We start from the raw sequence: 22,099 nt of genomic DNA, 5'->3' as shown, positions 1-22,099 counted from the left end.
TCATAGTATGAATTTACCTTAATATTTTTAATCACTTTCATTTAGGTTGCTTCTAATTTTTTGATATTATAAATAGTACTGAGATTAACATCCTTGTAGGTCTTTTTTGCATGTATACAACCATTTCAGTGGAATTACTGCATTGAAGAATGTATGCACATTTTACAGTTGTTTTAACAGTGCCAAATTTTGCTCCCCAAAGGTTATCCCTGTTTATAATTCCCAGCAACAATGTGTGAGAAGTCTAGTTTCTCTCCACACTTGACACTTTTATTTTCACTCTCTTGGGCAAAAAATACCTTGCCTTAGAAATGAAGCAAATTGTTTTAAGAAGCTGAAATAACAAGATCATTTGCTAAAAACTGACTGTTTTTATTGACACTTTGCTGAGAGTCACAACTAGTGAGTGTGGCATAGTACAAAAGCACTTGGGTTTGAGATCAAGCTCACTACCACCTGGCATGACCTCCTTCAAGACGCTTCTCCGGGCCTCAGTTTCCCCTTCTGTAAAGTGAGTCTGAAGTCCTCTGGCACTAAGCCACGGCGAAGTTTTCACTGGCTGTTTGGCCTTGCCTAATGTGAGCCCCATCAGCGCTTTCTGGTGGGTTCCTTCCTCGGGTGTTCATTCTCTGGGTCACTTTCTTCCTCTCTGTTCACTCCTACCTGTCGTGGCAGAAGAGGAGAGCCAGACATGGCTAGAAACGGGGTTTTACAGCCTTCAGCATGATGTCATGTCTGAGTAACATTGATTTAGAATCTCTATAAACTTGTCACTTAGTGGTTGGCAAAGCAAGTTCTTTATCAGACTTAATGGTTGGGAGAGGGACGCACGAAGAAGTTGCCCATGTTCTGCCGTTAATCAAGATGCTGACCTAAAATTAGGTCTGCTGTTAATCAAGATGCTGACCTAAAGTTTAGACTAGATGGAATTGATTCAGTGGTCCAGGTCACACAGAAGAGAATATGGTTGGGGTGCACCTGTTTCATGTTGTTTCTTGCCTTCATTCGTTTTGTCACCATTTGTGCCCAGCTTCGGGCTGTTTGTAGGGGAGGGGGAGGTGCTCACTTGTCCTGTGATAGGGCTGTGCTCAAAGTGGCGAGGATAAAGATCCGCTTAGCCAGAGGGCTGGGGGGCACCTCAGAGAGGTGACATCATTTGCCCTGATTTCCATCTGAAGATTTTTGCTGAGAGCAGAGGAAGGGGAGGCTGGGAAGGAATGATGCATCCACTCTTCTGGTCAGGTGTTAATCTGGGAGGACCTGTGTTGTGTTCACTGTATTAATAACCTCACATCCCGTGGAGGGCCTGTAGAGGGAAACTTCTGTAAGATCATTTCTGTGGCAGCATAGGACCTCCCTTGGTCATCAGGGGACCTCTGCCATTCCAGAGCTGTCACCCCAGGCAAGGGGAGAGCTTGGGTACCCGTCTGTGCTCATGGGTGACAGTCACCTTGGTTTGGGAATCAGGTGTGACATCACCATGACCCTCCAGCCTGAAGCCATAATTGTCTGAGGGCTTAAAAAATCATCTAGAGGTTTGAACCAGGGTATCATTGCATTTAGAGAAGTCTCTGGTGTTATCAAATGAAGTGAATAGGTCCCACTGCTCGCTGCTTACAAAATCAATTCTCACAGATGTTGATAGAAAGGAAAGGTGCCTTTAACCAGAATGCTGGCAATCTGGGGCGATGGTGGACCCAGTGTCCCCCAAAACTACCTCTAAAGATTCTGCTCGGCCATGAAAACTTTTTTTTTTTTTTTTTTTTTTTTTTTTTGCGGTACGCGGGCCTGTCACTGCTGTGGCCTCTCCCGCTGCGGAGCACAGGCTCCGGACACGCGGGCTCAGCGACCATGGCTCACGGGCCCAGCCGCTCCGCGGCATGTGGGATCCTCCCAGACCGGGGCACGAACCCGCGTCCCCTGCATCGGCAGGCGGACTCTCAACCGCTGCGCCACCAGGGAAGCCCGCCATGAAAGCTTTTAAAGGGAAACAGGGAAGTAACCTCGGTTAATCATTGAGATGGGGTCAGAGTCGTCGCCACCCCCCTGTGTGCAGCCTTGTGGGCAGCCTTGTCGCCTCCTCGGGATCTCCCTCTAGATGCTATCTTGTTCACAGTGTTTGTTCGGGAGATTGCTGAAGGGGAAGCTACGGAAGAGATCTCGTCGTCTGTTAATTACTTATGCTTCATTTCTACTACTTTGAAGTTAGGCAAGGTATTGTGTAATCAAAAGACTTGAAAGGTGTGCTTGGGCTGGAGATGAGTAGAGCATGGTGGGGGGTGCCTGGTTTAAAAGTAAGTTACAATGTAGCTTTGCTAAAGTGACAAGAAAAGGGGCTTCCTGCTGAGGGCAGTTTCCTGCAAAGAGCTGCCTACACTGGGAGAATCATCTAGAAATGACTCAGCTGACCCCGCTGTTGAGGTGGGCAGGCAGGATGGGATAGATGCTTCCAAACCTAGGGACCTCATGTGACACTGGAGGCGAAAAGAATGTCTGGCAAGTGTTTACACCAGTTGCACCAGTCTCTTGGGCCAGAGTACAGTTATCTCAGGAGAAAAGGTTTGGGCCCTGCAATTAAAGAGAAAACGTTTACCTTGAAGACAGCCAACTGCGTTTCAGTTCTGGCCCTGCCACCTCCCAGGAGTGTGGCTTTGGGCAGGTGCACTGCTCACTGCGTCATGTGTTCAGAATCACGCTCGGACCATCACAGGCCACACCTGGCACCATTCCACTCCTCAGGGGACAGAGGGGAATCACAGGTTGTTGGCAGGGCAGTGCGGACGTTTCTGTTCCATAGGAGTGGTCCTCACAGCAGTATAGACAGCAGTCCACGCAGCATCCAGGGGCTATCACTCCCCTCTCCCACCTCAGGTGACAGCTCAGGTATGAGGGAACAAGACCCGCAGGGGGCAGGTGTAGGAGTCTCTCTAGCTTAAAAGCCACGTGACCTACAAGAGCCAGTATCTCTTGTACCAGCTCCACATGCAAAACTTCTGTGGTTCCCACCGATCTGCTTGGGCCCGGTCGGTAAGAGTCACGGCACTCAAAGGAACCCAAAATGATGGTGGCCGTCAACAGGCCCTCGTTTATAGCTCTTGTCCGTCCAGATGTGGTATAACTGTCCAGGGTCAATTTTATCATGAGTAGTGTTGCTTGATAACATAGCTGACATTCTGTCTTTATCAAGTTTCCAGGGGAACAGAGATAGAAGGTTAACCCAAGGTCAAATTCTCATGCAGAAGGGGAAAAGGTTTTGTTAATCCTTTTCCAACAGCAAGTCACCTCACCTCTCAGAGATTCAGTTATCTATGAAGCAGCAACAGGCCGCTCTAGCCCTAGTGATGGGAGAAAGTCAGATGTGACGTGTTTTTTCTCATTTTTTGTAGAGCTCAATTCAGATTTTCTGGCCTTGTCACCTCTGTTGGTTGAAGGGTATGACTTGTTTCCTAGTAGCTGACGGTTGATTGACAACGTGAGTGTCATTTGCGCAGCTTGAAACAGTTGCTACTTCTGACCTCTCTAGCCCTTGCGTAGTCGGCTGTTTGCTGTCTGTTAGCGGTGCCCTTTTACAGGTCGGGGGCTGGGGTTGTGCCCCCTGCAGTAAAGGCAGGTTTCATTTTTCTCGTTTGCATTTTACACCCTGGCTCCCTCTTGTTCTAAACAAATTACTGACGTCTGACTGAAGAGATGAAAAGTCCTAAAACACATGGCATCTCTCTCCAAAATAGCGCCTCCACAGTAACATTTTTCCACTCTGACACAGCACCTGTAAATTGCCCCTGTGTGATGGAAGAGAGAACAGGTCTCACAGGGTAGCTGTTAGCTCTGAAGCACACAGCTCCCGTGGTCTGGTGGCATGGTGAATTTAAGACTCTAGACTGTCGTTTCTCAAGGTATGATGAATGGGCCACCTACACCAGCATCTTTTGAGGTAATTGCTAAAAACAGAAATCCCAAAGCTTTACAAACGTCCTCCTAATTCAGATTTCTGAGTTAGAGTCTGAAAGTCTACATTATACACCCTTATCGTTCTTACAACACTGAAGTTTGAGAACCCCTCTCCTAGGAGTACTTCTTGCTCCCCTTTGAAAGGGCATGCTCCCTTCTAATTGCCCTTCAACTCTCAGCAACTACTTTGTAGTGTGTTGTTATGGGGAATGGAGGTAAACGTGTTAAGACGCCCAAACTAATGCCTGGCATATAGCAGGAGCTCAACGCGTGGGAAGCCGTTTGCACTGGCATGTCACATGCATTTTGTTGTACACATATTTACACTTATTCTCAGAGTCAGCAACTTATACTGGGTAGACTTAGCTACTTGCATAGGTCTTTGTATCTTTTGGTTTCTTGCTATTGCCTCATTAATCTCTAGTGACATTCTTAATTTTAAAAAAATGGCTCAATGCTACCTTGTTTCCGTTGAGCTAATAGGAAATAAGGAGATGGATTCGGATCCCACACTTAGGTTGGAAATATAAAAGAGAGAGTTGTCCCTGTGGGATCTAGATAGGGTAGCAGAGGGAATACATTGCAAGGAGGTGGCCTGAGGGGGAAGTCAGCTTGCCCTTTCCCTGTTTGAAGAATCATCTTCTGGCTCTTTCTCTACCTGCACTCGGAGAGCTTGGTGTTACTTTATGAGTGTAAGAGCAATCTCCTGTTCCGAGGAAGGGTGAGCCCTAGCAGAGCTACCCAGAGAGGAGCCTGTGTGGTGATCCTTCCTTCCCATGCTCCAGCGTGGCCTTTGTCCTTAACCTCTAGCATTAAAGTCAGACGTGAAGGTGAAAGAACTCTTTCTGGCCACCTTTGGGAGCCATTTTTTTGATCTACTGTGTAATTCAGAAGAGCCTTCAGAGGAGGAGACGCATCACTCCCTCTAATGTGTGAAACTAACAACCTTTAATGCTAAAGCCATCCTTTTTCAGGGAGAAGAATAAGAGGGATATAACCATGTTTGCTTTTCTCTAAATAGGGATGTGTTTCAAAGCCATGCGTGACCTCATGGTTCTGCTGTATATTCTTTCTCAAAAATACACTAAACCTGGCTTTTTGTAGCAGGATGAAAGACTCCAGAAAAAGAAAGAAAAGAAATCATTTAGGAAGTTGAAATATCTGTTTGATTAGTCTTGTGTCAGGAACCGAAAATGACCAGTTGATGTTCATCTGATTTTCAGGTGATAAATCTCAGTGTTTCTTTTGCTTCCATCTTCTATGTGCAAAGCGTCACACGTACACGAATTCAATTTAATTTCAAGGATCATTGGTAGGGGAAAGTATTTGTTTCTGGGGGCTCCCCTAATAATTTTTATCCAGGTGTTATCTGCAGTCAGGTCTTAGTTTAGTTCATTTAGATGTTCTTTTTTGAACAAAAAATTTTTTCCTTCTCCAGGTTAGGTATATGACAGTGTGTATTCGCATGAGAAGATAAATACAATATGTGTGGGGATAAATGAGATTAACTTTTCTATAAGTGCATGTGGCCCCTATTCACAGTGAAATGTACAAGAAGAAGAGAATGCTGGTCAGAACAGGGAGAGTTCCTGAACAATAAAACTTGAGAGCTCCGTGTAGCTCAGCAACTCGATGAGGAGTTTCTTGTGAACACGTGTGTGGCTGCCTCTGTGCTAAGGACATGGCATCCTCGGGCATAAATGAACCTAACAGATAAAATGCCTGTTTCTCAGTTACAGCTTGCCTTCTGCAAGCGTCTGAGTCTGTGCATTTCATTAGGATAACCAACCCATAGCCCATGTATCGGGGAACCATCTTCTGTTGAGGGTGTCAGATGAGGGGTCACATTGAGAATATTTGTGTCCAAGGTAATGGTCATAATCCGTCTTCATTGTGGTGAGACTGCCACATGGGCCTTTGGTAGGTGTCCCACCATGGAGATAAATGGTCGTGCTGCTGCACAGTGCTTTATGTCAAGGCATTGTGGGCACAATTTACATTCTTAGTGTTCTGGGAGCTTCTGCCATGATTTCTTAGTGACAGTTGTGTTGATTCATGTGATTGGCAAGGTTCCCCAAACTGTGGAGATTCGACAGTTATTAGCTGCTGATGGAAATCAACGGCCCGGACTGCTCTCCTTCAAGAGCAAAGGTAAAGGAGGCCTCCCCACACCTGGTGCTCCCTCTGCCTGTTTCCAGATGGGAGAATCAGAGCATTTTTATGAAACGTGGAAAGGAGTAGGGAATCAGTGACCTGTAATGACTCACCTTGGGTAAAGCAAAGATAGAAAGAAAAAAAAAAAAAGTCCTTTGGTTGGAACCGTCCAGGACGGTGAGTCTCTGCTTCCCCCTACTGCCCAGGTTTTGTATCGTATCCGAGTAGAGCCTTGGTTTGCAGGCTGGCATCCTCGGGGCACACTGGGAGGGTAATGACTCCAGACTGTCCCAGCGTTTTCTTCCAGACAGAGCTTTCCCACATTTGTTTCCACAACTTAGGAGAACGTATGAGGACTGAATAAAACCCACACTGTCGGTGTGACCCTGTTCATGTGGGAAGGTGGAGAAGCATGCTCTCCAGTGGTGAGGAATTGACAGCAGGCCTGAGCTGAAATCGGTCTTCACAAGGCTGTCCACTCTCTCCCTTCAGCAGGCCACTAGCTGGTGGATTCAAGAATCAGGATTAGCCCTAAGCATAAGGATCTCTGAAGGCACTAATGGATTTTTGCTGCAAGAAAAGTTATGCTAGATTTGACTCCATTTTTAAAAGGTGGGTAATTCCAACCAGACTGTACAGTGTGGAGTAGGTGAGTCTCTCTCTTCTCATTAGGCTGCATATTCACGTACTTGGAACTCAATCTTTCATCTGTTCACACACCATTGGGAGACTCGTCTGTCTCAGGCATCATGGTAGTCACTGAAAATTCAAAAGTGAAAAAGCAGGTAATGATCCCTGCCCTCATGGAACTTATAGTCTAGTGGAAGAGACAGCTATTACACACAACACAAGTAATCTCGTTAAATCGTGTGATACCTGCTCTTGAGAAGATCAGGTCTATGAATGAGAATAAAGGAGGGATGAACCGAATTCTCTGGATTAGGTAGAAACTCTTCAGGGTGTGAGACCCAGAGAGAAGTTTGCAGAGGTCTGCTTTGCTCAGAACATCCGTTCTCCCACGCAATGGTTAGATACAAAAGATGTTTTAGGAAACAGTTTTATGGAGAGAGACCAGTTTCCTTTTAGAAATGAAAGCCTATATCCTGGGCCAGCTGTTTTTCTCCCTCTAGCTGTAGAGGGCAGCACTAAAAAATTACAAGGATGCAAACTTCGGCTTCATTTAAAAAAAGGAAAAAGAACTCTTTCACATTTGTCTTCTCACAGTTGAATAGGCTGTCTTGGGTGTAGGGAGTTCCCTGACTCCAGAGGAACAGATACAAAGGCTAGATCATCACTCACTGAGGTTACTAGAGGGGAGTTCTCTTGCATCAGTAGGTAGATTGGAACAGATATTCTGTAAGATCCCTTGCAAATATAGGATTTGATTATCCCAGGCAAAGGGTAAAGTTGGCGTGATTTTAGTAGGTCCTGGAAAGGCCTGGTAATGGCACGTGCTTCCCCACAGTTTGTGGCAGTTCCCAAAGCCTCACCTTTGTATTGGTTCCTTTGAAGGTTTTCATTCCAACAATGCACTTTATTCTTCATGCTGCTTGCCCACTAGAGCTCATTACTGAACGAAAGTTGTATTTCATGCAAAAAGTGGCCTGTGTGCAGTTTGCAATGACTTCCTTTACTCCATTCACATACTCGGGGAAGATTTCTCCCTTAACTTCAGATAAGTTGTCTGGAACTTGCCAAACTCATGCTCTGAGGCCATCAGAGAGGCCACAGGCGAGGACTCCTGTCGCACGGAAATAGCCATGGCCACTGAGTGAGAAGTTGCTCGTGCTTACTTTCAACCATTTTAACATTGGACTCATTTTCTTGCCCTCTCCTGAGAAGAGGGCAAGATACAAGTATCTTCAGGCTGGTGTCCATACAGAATTATTTTTTAAAGTCTATTTCACATATGTGCTGTAGGGGGCAGCATTCATTAGGGAAAACCAGGGGGAGAGAGTCTTCCTTCTAGGAAAGAATCTCTGGGCCCCGTCTGTAAAGGTTTCTGCACACCTGAGACTCATTCTGTCCTATTGTTCATGTATGAATGAGGCTCTGGCCCTTCGGTAATAAACCTCCTTAGCAAGCCAGGATTACTTGGCCTGATTTTAAATTCACCTGGTCTCCAGTTAATACCAGTGAGTACCTGTGGGGAGCAGAGTGACTTTTCCACAACAGGACTCATGTGCTAGGGCAAGGAGGCTACCCCAGATCACCTGACTCCAAGCTTGCACCACTCTTTTAGCCAAGTTCTGAGCCATTTTGGTCTCAAACCCCTCCATCAGACATAATGATTATTTCCCCCGGAGCATCTTCAAACCTGTTACCTACTGCTTAGGTAATAGTAAATAATAGTAGAACTTGTGGGAACAAGCCTTTTTCTGGACTTCAGCCCTGATAAGGTTGCTGAAGCAGGTTCTGACCGAAGGAGACTCCTGTCTACTCAGGCCCTAAAAGTTCTGTTTTCAGATAATAGCCATTTATTATCTCTCACAAGCCTACAGGTGGACAGGACAGCTCTGCCGAGGCGTGCCAGGCTCCAGTAATCTCGGCGGGGCTGGCTCACACATCTGAGGCCGTCTGGGTGGTGCGGAGGATGCCGGCTGGTCTGCACTGGCCTTCGCTGAGCCAAACCAGCTTTTTCAACCTGGTCTTTCGTCCTCCAGCAGGCTAGTCCATGCTGTTCTTATGGTGATGGACCAAGTTCTGAGACAGGGTTGACGTGTGCAAAGCCCTTTAACGCCTAAGCTCTGAAAAGTGACATCAGTTCTCTTCTGCCTCATTGTGTTGGCCAAAGCGAGTCACAGGGCCTGCCCAGATGCATGAAGGAGGGAGGTGTTGCAAAGTCACACTGCAAAGCCTGCAGGATCCAGAGGAGGTGGAGACCTAAGACTGTTTTTGCAGTCCATCTCCACACTGTGCAAGTTGGATCCAGTATATATGTACATATATATACATACATATATGGATTGATTTCGCTTGTTGAGGTAATAGTGTATTTGCACTGCAGTCACATGAAAATGAGAATCCTCTGAGTTCATTAAAGGTGAGCTGGGGGCGTGTAGCTCTGGGAACTCTCAGTGGGGAGAGTGGCTGAAGCATCCTTGGTTATTCAGTTCCACAGAAGTTCTCTCTGACCAGCAGACACAAGCCATTCATTGCAGGGCACAAGCCCCGCCTGCTTTATGAGACCCCCTTTGGCCAAGGTAGGAACTACCCATGAAAACAGCAGCCTGCAAAACAGGTCTGGCTCTGCCTAAGCCTGTTCTTGGGCCTCTGGGATCCTTGCTCTTCAGATCCCCTTGCTCCCCTGCTTTCTCTTTTCCATACCAACTGGCCCAAGTTGTCATGTAATGAAGATGGCCTGAATGCCAGCCTGGGATTGCAGGACGTCAGGGGTCTGACCCTAGCAACTCCACCTGATGATGGCTGTGTGACTTTGATGACTTCTTTAACAACTCTGAACTTCCAGCTCCTCAACTCTAAAATGGAATTGAGAATGGCATCAACCGCAAAGTTATTGGGAGGATTACATGAGATGAAACATAGGGGAAAAAAATACCCTGAATTATGGATGTGAAGTTTATTGAATGTGTGAATTCATGAGTGTACGAAGTCAGAAATGACTGCAAGGGGCAGAATAACCACAGCAGCAGAACAGAGAACCCCAGAGAGCTAGTTCTCTACGCCTGGTCTGTTGCTTAGGACCAGAAGTCTAAAGCACCCATGGAACTGCCTCTTCCTGCTTAGCTACATCTCCATGGTGCAGGATGTTTTTGAAAACCAAGGGACCAAGAGACACAGGGTGCCCTTCCCTGAAAGAACAGCTTGTTAGCAAATGAACTCTTGTCATAGCTTGGTGAATATCCACCTGGTTCTCTTTTGCTCCTGGTGTCTTAGAACTGTAACCTATTGATTCTTGAAATGCCCCCACTGCCACTCATTGAGGGAGGGGAAATTCAAGACAAAAGTATTGATTTAGACAAGCAGGCACACTGGATGAAGCGTTCATTAGGTTGTCTTTTTTTTTTTTTTTTTTTTAAATAAGTTGGCTGCTAAAGAAGAAGAAAGAAGATATATCTTCCAGCAGAGTTTTAAACAGAGGACAATAGCCAACTTAACAATGCTCCTCTAAAACAACTTTAAAAGGTCATGATGGATGATTTTTGCAGTATTTTGGAACAAAGGACCCTTGGATTAGTATAGGATTTTTTTCTAAATGTGATTCTGTATTTCCTTTCGTTTGTCCATCATCCTTCAGTCTGGGCTCTCTGATCATCTTTTTTTTTTTTTTTTTTTTTTTTTGCGGTACGCGGGCCTCTCACTGCCGTGGCCTCTCCCGTTGCGGAGCACAGGCTCCGGACGCGCAGGCTCAGCAGCCATGGCTCACAGGCCCAGCCACTCCATGGCATGTGGGATCTCTCCGGACCAGGGCACGAACCCATGTCCCCTGCATCGGCAGGTGGACTCTCAACCACTGCGCCACCAGGGAAGCCCTCTCTGTTCATCTTAGTGCATCCAAAACCGCAATTTGAAATAACCTGCTGCCCTGCTTCTGGGAGCCAGTGACTGAAGCATCTTTCGACAATAAGAGGAAAAACATTGTAGCTGAACTAGTGAACAGCCCAAGGAAAGGGGTGGAATGCAGACCCTGGGCTCCCTTCTGTCTGGGCATGCCAAGATGCCATGGCTCTGGCCTTGGGGTGTCACATCAGCCTTAGTGGTCATGCCTTGGCAACCAAAGTAGCCACTGCTGGCCGGAAACTTATCAGGACTGTTCACTCTCATTAAGGAGTCTCTCAGATCACCTTCTGGCCTGAAACGCTTCAGAAATCATCAAACGGCTGAGGTAGAGGCCGGATTCCTTGAAGTGCTTCCAAGGCTTTGGCATATCTGCCTTTTGGATGAACTTCACTAGAGAGCTTTTAAGGTCTGGGTCCTGGCCAGGGGAGCTCCCCGGGCACCCAGCATAACACTGAGCTGGGGGCGGGAAGGGTGGGAAGAGGAGGTTGGCTCTTCCTGGCCCACCCCTCCCTCCCCTTCCCCTCCCCCTCCCCCTCCCATCCCCCTTGTCCTCCTCCTTCCCTCTCCTCCCTCTCCCCCTCCCCCTCCCCTCCCCTTCCTCCTCCTCCTCCCCTCCCCCTCCTCCTCCCCCTCCCATCCTCCTCCTTCTCTCTCCTCCTCCCTCTCCTCCCCTCCCCCCATCTCCTCCCCCTCCCCTCCCCCTTCTCCTCCCCCTTCCCTTAGCTCTTTCTCACCTTCACTCTTCATCTGCAAAGGTAACTTTTCAACACCAGGAAGAGCAGCCATTTTAGAGAGAGTGGGTTTGTAGTTAAGGAGCAAATGCCTCTGTGTCCTCTGGGTCAGTGCTGTCCAATGGAACTTTCTGCAGTGATGGTGGTATTTCACATCTGTGCTGTCTAATGTGATAACCACTAGCTACGTGGGGCTGTTAAGCGCTTGAAATGTGGCTGGTGACAATGAGGAACTGAAGTTTTAGTACATTCAGTGTTAATCATTTAAATGGCCCCATGTGGCGAGTGGCTATAGTATGGGACAGCACGTCTCTGGATAGTAGTTCAGGGAGCAACCAGAGGGTCTGCTGCTGAAGTCCATCATGAAAAAATGGCTTCCTGGTCACAGAAGACCATTGTGTGGTTCCATTTGTATGAAATGTCCAGAGTAGGCAAATCTATAGCAACACAAAGTAGACTTGTGGTTGCCAGGGCTAAGGGTCAGGGTGAAGGCATACAGAGGGGCATGGAGAGTGACTGCTAATAGCTTCGGAGGTTTTTTTGCTGTAATAAAATGTTTTAATTAGGTTGTGATGATAGTTGCACAACTTCATAAGTATACTAAAAACCAGTGAATTATACACTTTGAATGGGTGAATATTATGATCATGAATTATATCTCTATAAAGTGGTTTTAAAAAAATGGCTCCCTTTCCTGCCGTATTTGAGTAGATGTTCTGACTGCAGTTCTGCCCCTGCTCAGTGGTGCTTGTGGTTACGTGCCTCCCCCTTCCTGGGCCTCAGTTTACCTTCAACAGAATAAGGGCATTGCCTTTGCCACAGGGTAATGCAGAAAAGAATTCCCAGTCCTCCTTTCCCTGTATCTATTTAACTTTAATCCAGTTCAGATGGTCTGATCCCTGGGACAGAGAATGAGCCCCCTTTTTCTAGGAACCCATTTCCAGAAGCTCCCCCAGTTCCAGGAGAGCCCCAGGCAGTAAGCAGAGCTTTGAGGCAGGTAACAGAGTGCCCTGCTCTGTCCATTCCCTCTGGAACCACGGCGTAGAAAGCCTTTGGTGCTGGACTAGGAATTTTAAGTAATGGCTGAGATATTTATCTTTTTGCCTTTGATCCAGATAAAAGCAGATTGTAACTTTGAGTTGTCGTTTGATCTAATGCACAGAAACAGGTTTCCATACCCTTGGCGAGCATAGATTCCTGGCAGGCAAAGGAGAGATTCCTGGTTGTAAAATGTTGTGCAGCTTTTCCGTGGTTTGTGGTTAGGGGATCCTGAGGAGTTTCTGGGAAGTCCATTTCTTCAGGAGCAGGCTTGAGCTGGTCTTTTGATTCTCCCACTTCTCATGTGGGCTTTTGTAAAACAAACCTGTCAAAGGGTCCGAAATCAGTGACATGAGAGGAAGTAATTGTCATCCTCTTCCACTTCACTGCTGTCAGAAAGCCTTACATGTGCGCCAGCGAGCAGCTGTTGCAAAAGCCTGCCTTATAAATAACTTCAGGGCCTGCTTTTAGTGTGGATGAGGTGGTGGACTCTGAACAGAAAAGGACCTCGTAACAGTAGTAATGAAGACAACGGTCATGGTGAGCTGCTAGTTATTCAGGTTTTCTTACCTGCCTAGAGGTGTTTGAGGCACGTTGCATGCATAGCCTTGTTCAGTCCCTCACACCACTACCAGGGAATGTCAGTAGTATCTCATCCATTTCACAGATGCAGACACTGAGGCTCAGAGTGGTGAAATAAGTTGCCTACGTCACACTGCCAGCAAGGGCCAGGGTGGAGATTTGAGCTAGGATCTGCATGATTTCAAAGCCGGTGTTTTGCTTTTAACCATCATGCTGTCATACAAGCTCGCTTTGACTAAACTCACCAATCATTAAGCCCCTTTTTCCTGGCAGGTTCTGTGCCAATTACTGGAGATGCAGCTCTGACCCAAACCAGCAAATGCCAGATGAGTGGTGAATTGACTACATGGAAGGAGAGAGTATTCTAGCCAAGGGAACAGCTTGCGGAAGAAGGGGTGGGGCGGGGACGGGGAGGGAGAGCATTTCAGGATCAAGGGAACAGAAGTTGAGAGCTTTCTTGCACGTGTCTGTCTGAAGCAGGCAAAGTGACCTTCTCAAGTCTGCCCAGCAAATCAGTGCTAGACTCTTAAGTTCTTTGTAGGCAGGGAACATGCCTCATGTTCGATAAATCTTTGTTGAAAGAACAGACGGTGGCCGAAACGGGGTCAGAACCCAGGTTTCCTGAACCTGGTTAGTGTTCTGGGCAATCTTCTTACTCTGAGGTCTCTTGGACAATTCTGAATTGGCCTTGGACAGGGGGCGACTGTGATATTGTAATTTGTGATAAGACATATTTATTTGGTTTTCATCCCCATTTTTGGCACAGAGCTCCTAAAATCCTTGGAATTTTCTAAGCTATAGGAGTGGTAAAGGTATCTTTTATTCTGTTAGTGAGGTGACTTTGGACCACACCTAAGCATGGGGGCTGGTGGCCAGTGGAGCCAACCATGTGACTAGAGGGTTGTAACTTTCAGTCCCACTCCTTGACCTCCGGGGAGGGGAGAGGGGCAGAGATTGATGTCAAGCACGAATGACCAAGGATTTAATCAGTCATGCCTCTGTAATGAAGCCTCCATAAAAACCCAACAGGACAGGGTTTGGAGAGCTTCCGTGTTGGTAACCATATGGAAGTGTGGGGATGATGGAGGTCATGGGAGCTCCTGGTCCTTTCCCGGTACCTTGTCCTAGGCATCTCTTCCATCTGGCTGTTCCTGAGTTACATCCTTTTATAATAAACCAGTGATCTGGTAAGTAAGATATTTCTCTTAAGAGTTCTGTGAGCTGCTGTAGCAAATTAGTCGAATCCAAGGAGGATGTTGTGGGTACCTTCAGTCTATCTGGTCAGTCAGAAGTGCAGGCTTGTGACTGATGTTTGAGCGTTGGTAGAGGGTTGGGGGTGGGAAGCAGTCTTGTGGGATTATACCCTTAACCTGTGGAACCTGACACTAACTCCAGGTAAATAGTGTTAGAATTGAGTTGGATTGGAGGACACCCAGCTGGTGTCAGAGAATTGCTGGGAGGTGTGGGGAATCCCCCCCCTCCCCCCCCCACACACACACGCACGCACACACGCATGCATACACACACACTGGAATTAGTACTAGAATCCTTTTAATGACCTAGTGTACCTCCATGGGCCGGTCAGGGCAGAAATCAATTTTTGGAACATTGTGGCTTGAGCAATCCCAGCCTGGGGGCAGAGCTGCCCAAGGAGCTCTGCTAACCCGATGGGCTTTCAGTAAAAGAGAAGGCACATCATGGTCCAGTGATAGTTTTCTTTGTGGACACAGGGACCTGATGGAGCTGGGTGGTGATGAAGTCCTGGGCCAGCTAAATCCCAGCGAGTTTCAGTGTCTGTGGACACACGTGATGACTTATGCAGCCGCTGTGGCAGTCCTGATGGGTGTGATGATGGGTTGCAGGGATTTCATCAGTGAATTTCTGCTCAGTTAGATCTCAGCTGAGTAACTTCTTTTGGTGCTTACATTCTAATTTCTAAGCAAAATGTCTATGTTTGGTAGTAGTTCTTTAACTTTATCTCATTAAATAAAGATTAGGGAACTGTCAAAAGCAAGATGAGCTAAGGCCAATGTTTTTGAGATAGAGAAAGTAGGAGCGGAATTTATATTTGGACTCAAGGACATTTTGGCCTCTTGGCAAAAAAGTGATTCTCGTGCATTTCTGTATCTCTTGAAAAAGGCTGTTCTGCTTTCAGATACCCACAGCATGGGGCAGATCTTTACATTGTACTTAAACACAACTGGACTTTAATATCTATATAGTGCTGGCTACCAAGATGTCAAGTGAAGCAGAAAAAATATGTTTAAATGTAGTAGTTTTGGTATGCCTGACTCCTTATCCACCCCATGAAATTGGTCACTGTTGATCTTTGTGTTCCTTTGACCTAGCACAGAAGAGATATTTATTAAATAAATTACTGCCTCCTGCAGAGTTATTTATCTTTTTTTATTGAAGTATAGTTGATTTACAATATTGTGTTACTTTTCAGGTGTATGACAAAGTGATGCAGATGTGTAAATATATGTATATTTTTCAGATTTCTTTTCCAGCATAGGTTATTACAAGATATTGAATATAGTTCCCTACCCTGTACAGTAGGACCTTGTTTATTTTCTGTATAGTAATGTGTATCCGTTAATCCCATACTCCTAGTTTGTCCCCCCCTTCCCCCTTGGTAACCATAAGTTGGTTTCCTATGTCTGTGAGTTGGTTTCTGTTTTGTAAATAAATTTATTTGTATTATTATTTAGATTCCACATGTAAGTGACATCATATAATATTTGTTTTTCACTATATGACTTACTTCACTTAGTGTGGTATTCTCTAGGTCTATCTATGTTGCTGCCAATGGCGATATTTCATTCTTTTTTATGACTGAGTAATATTCCATTGTATGTATATGTGTGTGTCTATATACACGCACACATACATACACACACACACACACACACACGCCACATCTTCTTTATCCATTCATCTGTCAATGGACACTTTGCATCTATGTCTTGGTTATTGTAAATAGTGCTGCTATGAATATTGGGGTGCATGTATCTTTTCGAATTAGAGTTTTCATCTTTCCCAGATATATGGCCAGGAGTGGGATTGCTGCGTCATATCGTAGCTCTATTTTTAGTTTTCTAAGGAACCTCCATACTGTTTTCCATAGTGGCTGCATCAATTTACATTCCCACGAACAGTGTAGGTAGGAGCGTTCCCTTTCTGGAGAGTCCATTTTAAATGCCCATCTTCATGAAGACCATCCCATTAGTTTAGCTGGAAATCTTCACCCTTGGGAACATGACCCTATGGGTGTGTCTCTCCCTAATCCTAGGATAGTTTCCTAGGGACCCAGACTGTGTCTTACTTTCCTCCGTACCCTGCCTGCCTTTCCAAGAAATATCACTTTGTACATTTGCTCACCCAGCATGTTTGCCTCCACACTGGCTCCCATGAGCTGAAAATTCATTGGCATCTCAGAGGGAAACTAGATGAAACAGACCCTTTGAGTGCATAGTTTTATTTAAGACAGGGACAGGGCATGTAATCTGAGTTGTGGAAGGGAACCCATGCATTCCTGGCTGCTAGTTTAAGACTCTCCTCCTAAACTGATCTCCTTCAGGTTTATTTGGTTTAACTCCTGCTCTGGAAGTTGTGCAGCAGAGTCGTCACGAAAGCAGCTCCTCCAGGGTTCCGGCCGGACAGCTGTGGAATAGCTGGCATTTTTCTCTCCTTCACTCAGTATTGACAGCAGGTTTGAATCACCCTGCCCTGTTTTCTGTAACATAACCAGGCCAGAAATCATTTGAAAAACACTTACGATGCCTAACTTGATCTTCTTTTCAATGAGAGGGTGACATTGCCTGGTACGTTTTAGGTTTTTGTGTTTGGAGATGTATTAAGAACATAAAAGGACCTCCCTCTTCTGCCTCTCCCGTTTCCTGCTGATCAGCATGGGAATGGGGGATCCTTTTACAGTTGGGAAGATCCCATCCGCCCTCTGCCTCCACCCACATCCTTGGACATTCTGGGAGAAATCTGTCCTCTCATTCTTTTGCTGCTGGCCACCTCAGTTGGGTCGTTCCTTCTTGTCAGCTGGATCTCTGGCGGGCTTTCTTAAGCTCACCCAAATCCCTGACAGCTCCTCCTCTTCATACAGAGAGAGTCAGAAGTTCTCCAAATGGTAAGCTAGTAAAATGTAAAAACTTAGCCAAAGCTGCCCGTGTGTGCCCCTGCCCAGCTGCAAGCCCAGTTCAGACCTTCCTTTCCCTGAAAGGAGGACTTTGAGGCACAGAGCAGAGGGAGGCAGGCAGCCCCAGCTCCAGTTCCAGGTCGGCTACTAATTCAAAGAGTGACCTTGAGCAGTTAATCGCGCTCTCTGGGCCCTGGGTTCCTCCTCCTTAAAAAGGGCATCCTATCAGCTAACTGAGCGCTTCCTTTCAGCTCTAATGTACGTTGATCACATGATGGCTCCCTGACTCATGGTGCCTGCCTCTGTGCCTTTCTTGTCCCTTGGCCTTCCTTACCCTCCTATAGGTATCGCCTGGTCTCCAGAAGCTAATAATGGTCTGGATAGCACTTTCTCTCATCAAAGCCAAAACAAGGACTGCGTCCATGGGAACTGCCGTTAACCTAGACGCCAACTGTGGACATGATGAGCCAGCTTGTACCAGTTCATGAGAGCCAACTTAAAAATTTTTAGGACTCTCAGAAGACTGTTGATGTCATGTCAATAGCTTGATAGCTGCCATGGCGGGAGTATTTACACCACAGAAATCGGCATACACTGTAAATCAGAACTTTTTTAGTCTTCTTCAGGGTTGTTAGATATTCACTAGCCTACCACAGAGATTCAAATGAAATTGATCTGCCAACTCACAGGTGGAAGAGGACCCAGAGTCTTTCTGGAAGTGTTACGTTTTACTAATTTTGTTTTGTTGGGGTGAAGGTGGGGTTACATTACTGTTGGTCAGTAGTATTTGTTCCTAGTTCTTGTTTTGTTGAAATCCTCGAGCCTGTAGATCACGGAGCTTCCCATCCTATGTGCAGTATCCCTGTCTTGGCACTGGAACTGCCCCACCTCCTTCTGTCCTCAAAAGAGTGACATAAGGCTTTGAGCGTAGATCTTTCCTGAAAGTTTAAGGCCATAGAGGGGTTACAGTGTTGCAGGACGAACACCTTCAAATTGAATATTGGATATTCCTGTTCTTAAAAGTCCTTCAGCTTCCCTGCCCCTGGGAATTTCTCAGTGACCACATCTTGTTTTGTTTTTAAGACTCCAGCTTCCTACTGTATTGTTCAGTTCTCCTCTTCTCCCTCTCCCTTTCGTATGCCAAGCAGTTGTTCTCTGTTTTCTTGTCTCCTTGCAGACCATGCCCCAGAGCCTCATTTTACACACTTCCTTGGATGTGGTGGCCCATATCCAAGGTATTTCTTAAACAAAGCTTCTAAGAGGAGCTCTGGTACCAGCTATTAAAATCATACTGTTTTTTCACATTCCTCCGTCTCCAAAGCTTGGTAGCTGACTATCTCCAGTTAACAATTCATTTTGGCCTCTCACCTTCTGAGATGGCCTGCACTCTGCCTGTGGAATGTGTATCTTTCTAAATAAATCTACTTCTTACCTTTAAAAAATAAATAAAAATAAATCATTTTAACTCAGAGCTGGTGCACAGCTTTACTGTGCCAATTCAGTGCATTCATTTGGTGCGTATTTATTGAGTGTTGACTTTCTACCGGCCTTTATGGTTTCACTGAGTCCATCAGGGCCTCAGTTTTTGGTGGGAGGGAGTCTGCAATCAGAAGTTATCTGATTTTCCTTTTTTTTTTTATTGCGCAGTCTTCTCATTGCGGTGGCTTCTCTTGTTGCGGAGCACGGGCTCTAGGTGTGCGGGCTTCAGTAGTTGTGGCACGCGGGCTCTGTAGTTGTGGCACGCGGGCTCCGTAGTTGTGGCATGCGGGCTCTGTAGTTGTGGCACGTGGGCTCCATAGTTGTGGCACGCGGGCTCCGTGGTTGTGGCTCGCAAGCTCTAGAGCGCAGGCTCAGTAGTTTTGGTGCACGGGCTTACTTACTCCACAGCATGTGGGATCTTCCGGGACCAGGGCTCGAACCCGTGTACCCTGCATTGGCAGGCGGATTCTTACCCACTGCGCCACCTAGGAAGCCCAGAAGTTATCTGATTTTCATAAAGAAGAAAATGACTTTTGTTGAGAAGGGGGGACTTGTCGGGTGAACCTTGGAATACTGAATTACCATGTCTCCTCTGTGTTTGACTGTTTAGAGGGAGCTGGTCTGCTGTCTCACTTGAAGCTTCTGCCTTATGGAATAGTTAGTAGTTTCATGCAGGGGCCTTTATTCTCTCAAGTGTGCCGCCTTTGTCGGTGCTGGTCTGTCTCTGAAATGCTTTCTGCCCTCCTCGTTCCTCACCCTTTTTTCCCACCAAGTTTCTGCTTCACCTTTTAGGTTTCAGCTCAGACTTTGTTTCCTCTAGAAAGCTTTTCCTGGGCTCAGTTTGAAACCCCTCCTCTGTGTTCCCACAGCACCCGGCCCTTATTCTCTGGTTGTCCTCATCACGCTCTGTGGTTATCTCGTCCATCCTTCATTTGCAGGGGGGGACTGAGCCTTCTTCTCTTTTCTGTCCATTGCCATCACAGCACTTGGTATCTAGAGACTTTAGGTAAATATTTGTTGGTGGAGTAAATGAATGAATGAGCTGTAGGATCATGATTTACACCTCAGGAGCCAGTAGATGTGTACCTGTCATTTGACATTGGACAAGCCACATAATCTTTCCAAGCCTCAGTTTTCTCATCTGTAAAATGAGGATGTAGCAGGATCTACTACTTAGGGTTATTGTGAGGGGTAAATTAGGCAATGCAAGTAAATTGCTTAGAATAGTGCCTTTTATACAATATATGTTCCATAAGATATTGAGCTGTTTTTAATTGTTAAAATCATGAAGAGTAAACGATAGGGACATAAACTGGTATTTTTGGTATATGTACCGAAAAGCAATACTTTTCACCATTTAACTGAAGGAAAATGATCCTCTTTCCAAATAACATCGAAAGCTACGTCTGTGATTCTTCAGTGATGAATACTGGTGTTGAGATGTGCAGCTTGAAGCACCACGCGGCGCTTTCAATTAGACACAAGTACTAAGGAAGAGAGATGGGCTAACATGCTTCTGAGAAAAAACCGAATCAATATGTATTGAAACGTAAAGTCTCTGTTGTTGCTGCTAACTGACTTAACTAGAGAATATAGTTAGCTAGAATTATCTCTTTTCAGTTATTAAAAGCATTTCTAATTTGTATCTTTGCAGTAACTGACCTAATGATGTTTATCTAATCCTCGTGCACGCATTCAACCACTTAATCAAACATTTACCCTGTATCAGGTACTGGAGAAAAAAAGATGAGTGAAACAGAACCCCTGGCCTCGAGGAATTAATATTCTGGAGCAAGGTCAGCAGACTTTCTCTTAAGTGTCCAGATAGTAAATACTTAGGGCTTTACGGGGCATAGGATCTCTGTTGCAAGTACTCAGTTCTGTCATTGTAGTAAGGAAGCAGCTATAGACAATATGCAAAAGGATGAGCATGGCTGTGTTCCAATAAAGCTTTATTTACAAGGTTGTGGGCATAAACAACAAGGACCTGCTATTGTAGCACAGAGAATTGTATTCAATATCTTATAATAACCTATAATGGAAAAGAATCTGAAAAAGAATATATATATATATATATATATATATATATATATATATATATATATATATATGAATCACTTTGCTATACACCTGAAACTAACACAACATTGTAAATTAACTGTACTTCAATTTAAAAAAAAAAAAAAGATTTGACCGTCAGGCCCTGGTTTGCTGACCTCTGTCCTAGAGGACATAGGTACTTAGATTGAACTAAGTCTGGACCAGGCAAGGTAAGCACCAAGGGCTAAGGCCTGTGAAGGACAGAGGATGGAGAGATGAGAAGAGGATGAGATGGGCTGTGACCCTCTCAGGAGAAATGGGTTAGGGAGGTGGGAGTGCTGTGCTGGGTGAGGTAAAGGAGAGCAAACCAAGGCCAGGAGGAAGAGATGCATGGCTTGATGCCGACGCAGGCGGTGGCTGGTGTAACTAGGGATCAGTTGTCCCAGACCTGCACTAAACAGCCCACATACTGGCAAAGACCTTCCGCTCTTGGGAGATCTGATTGAACAGCCTGGATCCCACCTCAGAATTTCTGCGAGTTCCTATGGACTGCTTCCCCCAGCTGCTCTTTTGGAAGGTTGTCTCCATTCCACCCTCACGCTGAACACAGAAACCTATTTCCGTGATGGCTTCCAGGAGAAACCCACTCACAGCCAGCATTTCCAGTTTTTTTTTCACACCTTTATTGGAGTATAATTGCTTTTGGTGTGTTAGTTTCTGTAGCTTTTGTGGCGGTTTAAGGTGATGTCACCGGGAGGGATGTGTTGCACATCACGTGTCCCCTACCTTGCTTGTCCTGCCCACTTCTTTTCCCTCTTTTTCTCTTTTTGATGGGACCAAGCAATTATTTCCTTTATCTTCTGCAAGACATACAGGTTCTCCTAGGACTTCAGCCTCTGGCCCAGGTAGCTTATTAAGGAATTCTCCTAACAGAAACAAGTCTCCCATCGTAACAGAAATTCTGCTGTTCCCATTACCCTAACAGGCGGTGGCTTCCCAGAAAGATGCTACTACCCACTGCTTAGCCCACAACCCACCTCCCACCCCCAACTGCATAGCTTTGGTCCCGGCTCTACTACTTTCTCAAAGGAGAGTGAGGGTGGGGCAGCCCTCTGTAGCCTCCATGTTGGACAGACCTTGGCTTGAATCTCACCTTTGCATTCACCTGCTATGTGTTTTCAGGCCAGTGACTCAGTCTCCCTGAACCTGATTTATTGTTCTGTGAAATAGACTTGACACCGCTCTCCTCGTTGGGTGGTTGTGAAAATTCAGGAAAAGAACCTGCTTGCCAAGCTCGGTCCTAGTTAGTGTGGGGCTAATGCTAGTTGCCTTTTCCTGCCGTCATGTCCTCCTTTAAGTCCCAAATTGGGTGTCTAAGCTTGCAGCTGGGTTTCTTTCACTCATTTATATCTTTGTTATTGCGCCACGTGTCTCTTGATAGAGGAGGTTTAGCCAT

General features: G+C 45.9%; 1 protein-coding gene across 10 annotated transcripts in view; it reads left to right on the top strand.

The window, feature by feature from the left end:
• NAV2 (neuron navigator 2) overlaps positions 1-22,099 on the top strand; it is a 403,679-nt gene that overhangs the window by 192,180 nt on the left and 189,400 nt on the right. The window contains exon 1 of one of the 10 annotated variants that reach the window (XM_067749649.1): positions 17,023-17,115. The exons of the other annotated variants lie outside the window; for them this stretch is intronic. The gene's annotated coding sequence lies outside the window, so the exon portion shown is untranslated. Of the gene's footprint in view, positions 1-17,022; positions 17,116-22,099 lie in introns of those variants that run through there. 10 annotated transcript variants of the gene reach the window in all.

This window comes from Pseudorca crassidens, chromosome 9 (genome assembly GCF_039906515.1).
Source record: "Pseudorca crassidens isolate mPseCra1 chromosome 9, mPseCra1.hap1, whole genome shotgun sequence".
In the NCBI taxonomy this organism is placed as follows: domain Eukaryota; kingdom Metazoa; phylum Chordata; class Mammalia; order Artiodactyla; family Delphinidae; genus Pseudorca; species Pseudorca crassidens.
This window is presented reverse-complemented; position numbering and strand designations above follow the sequence as displayed.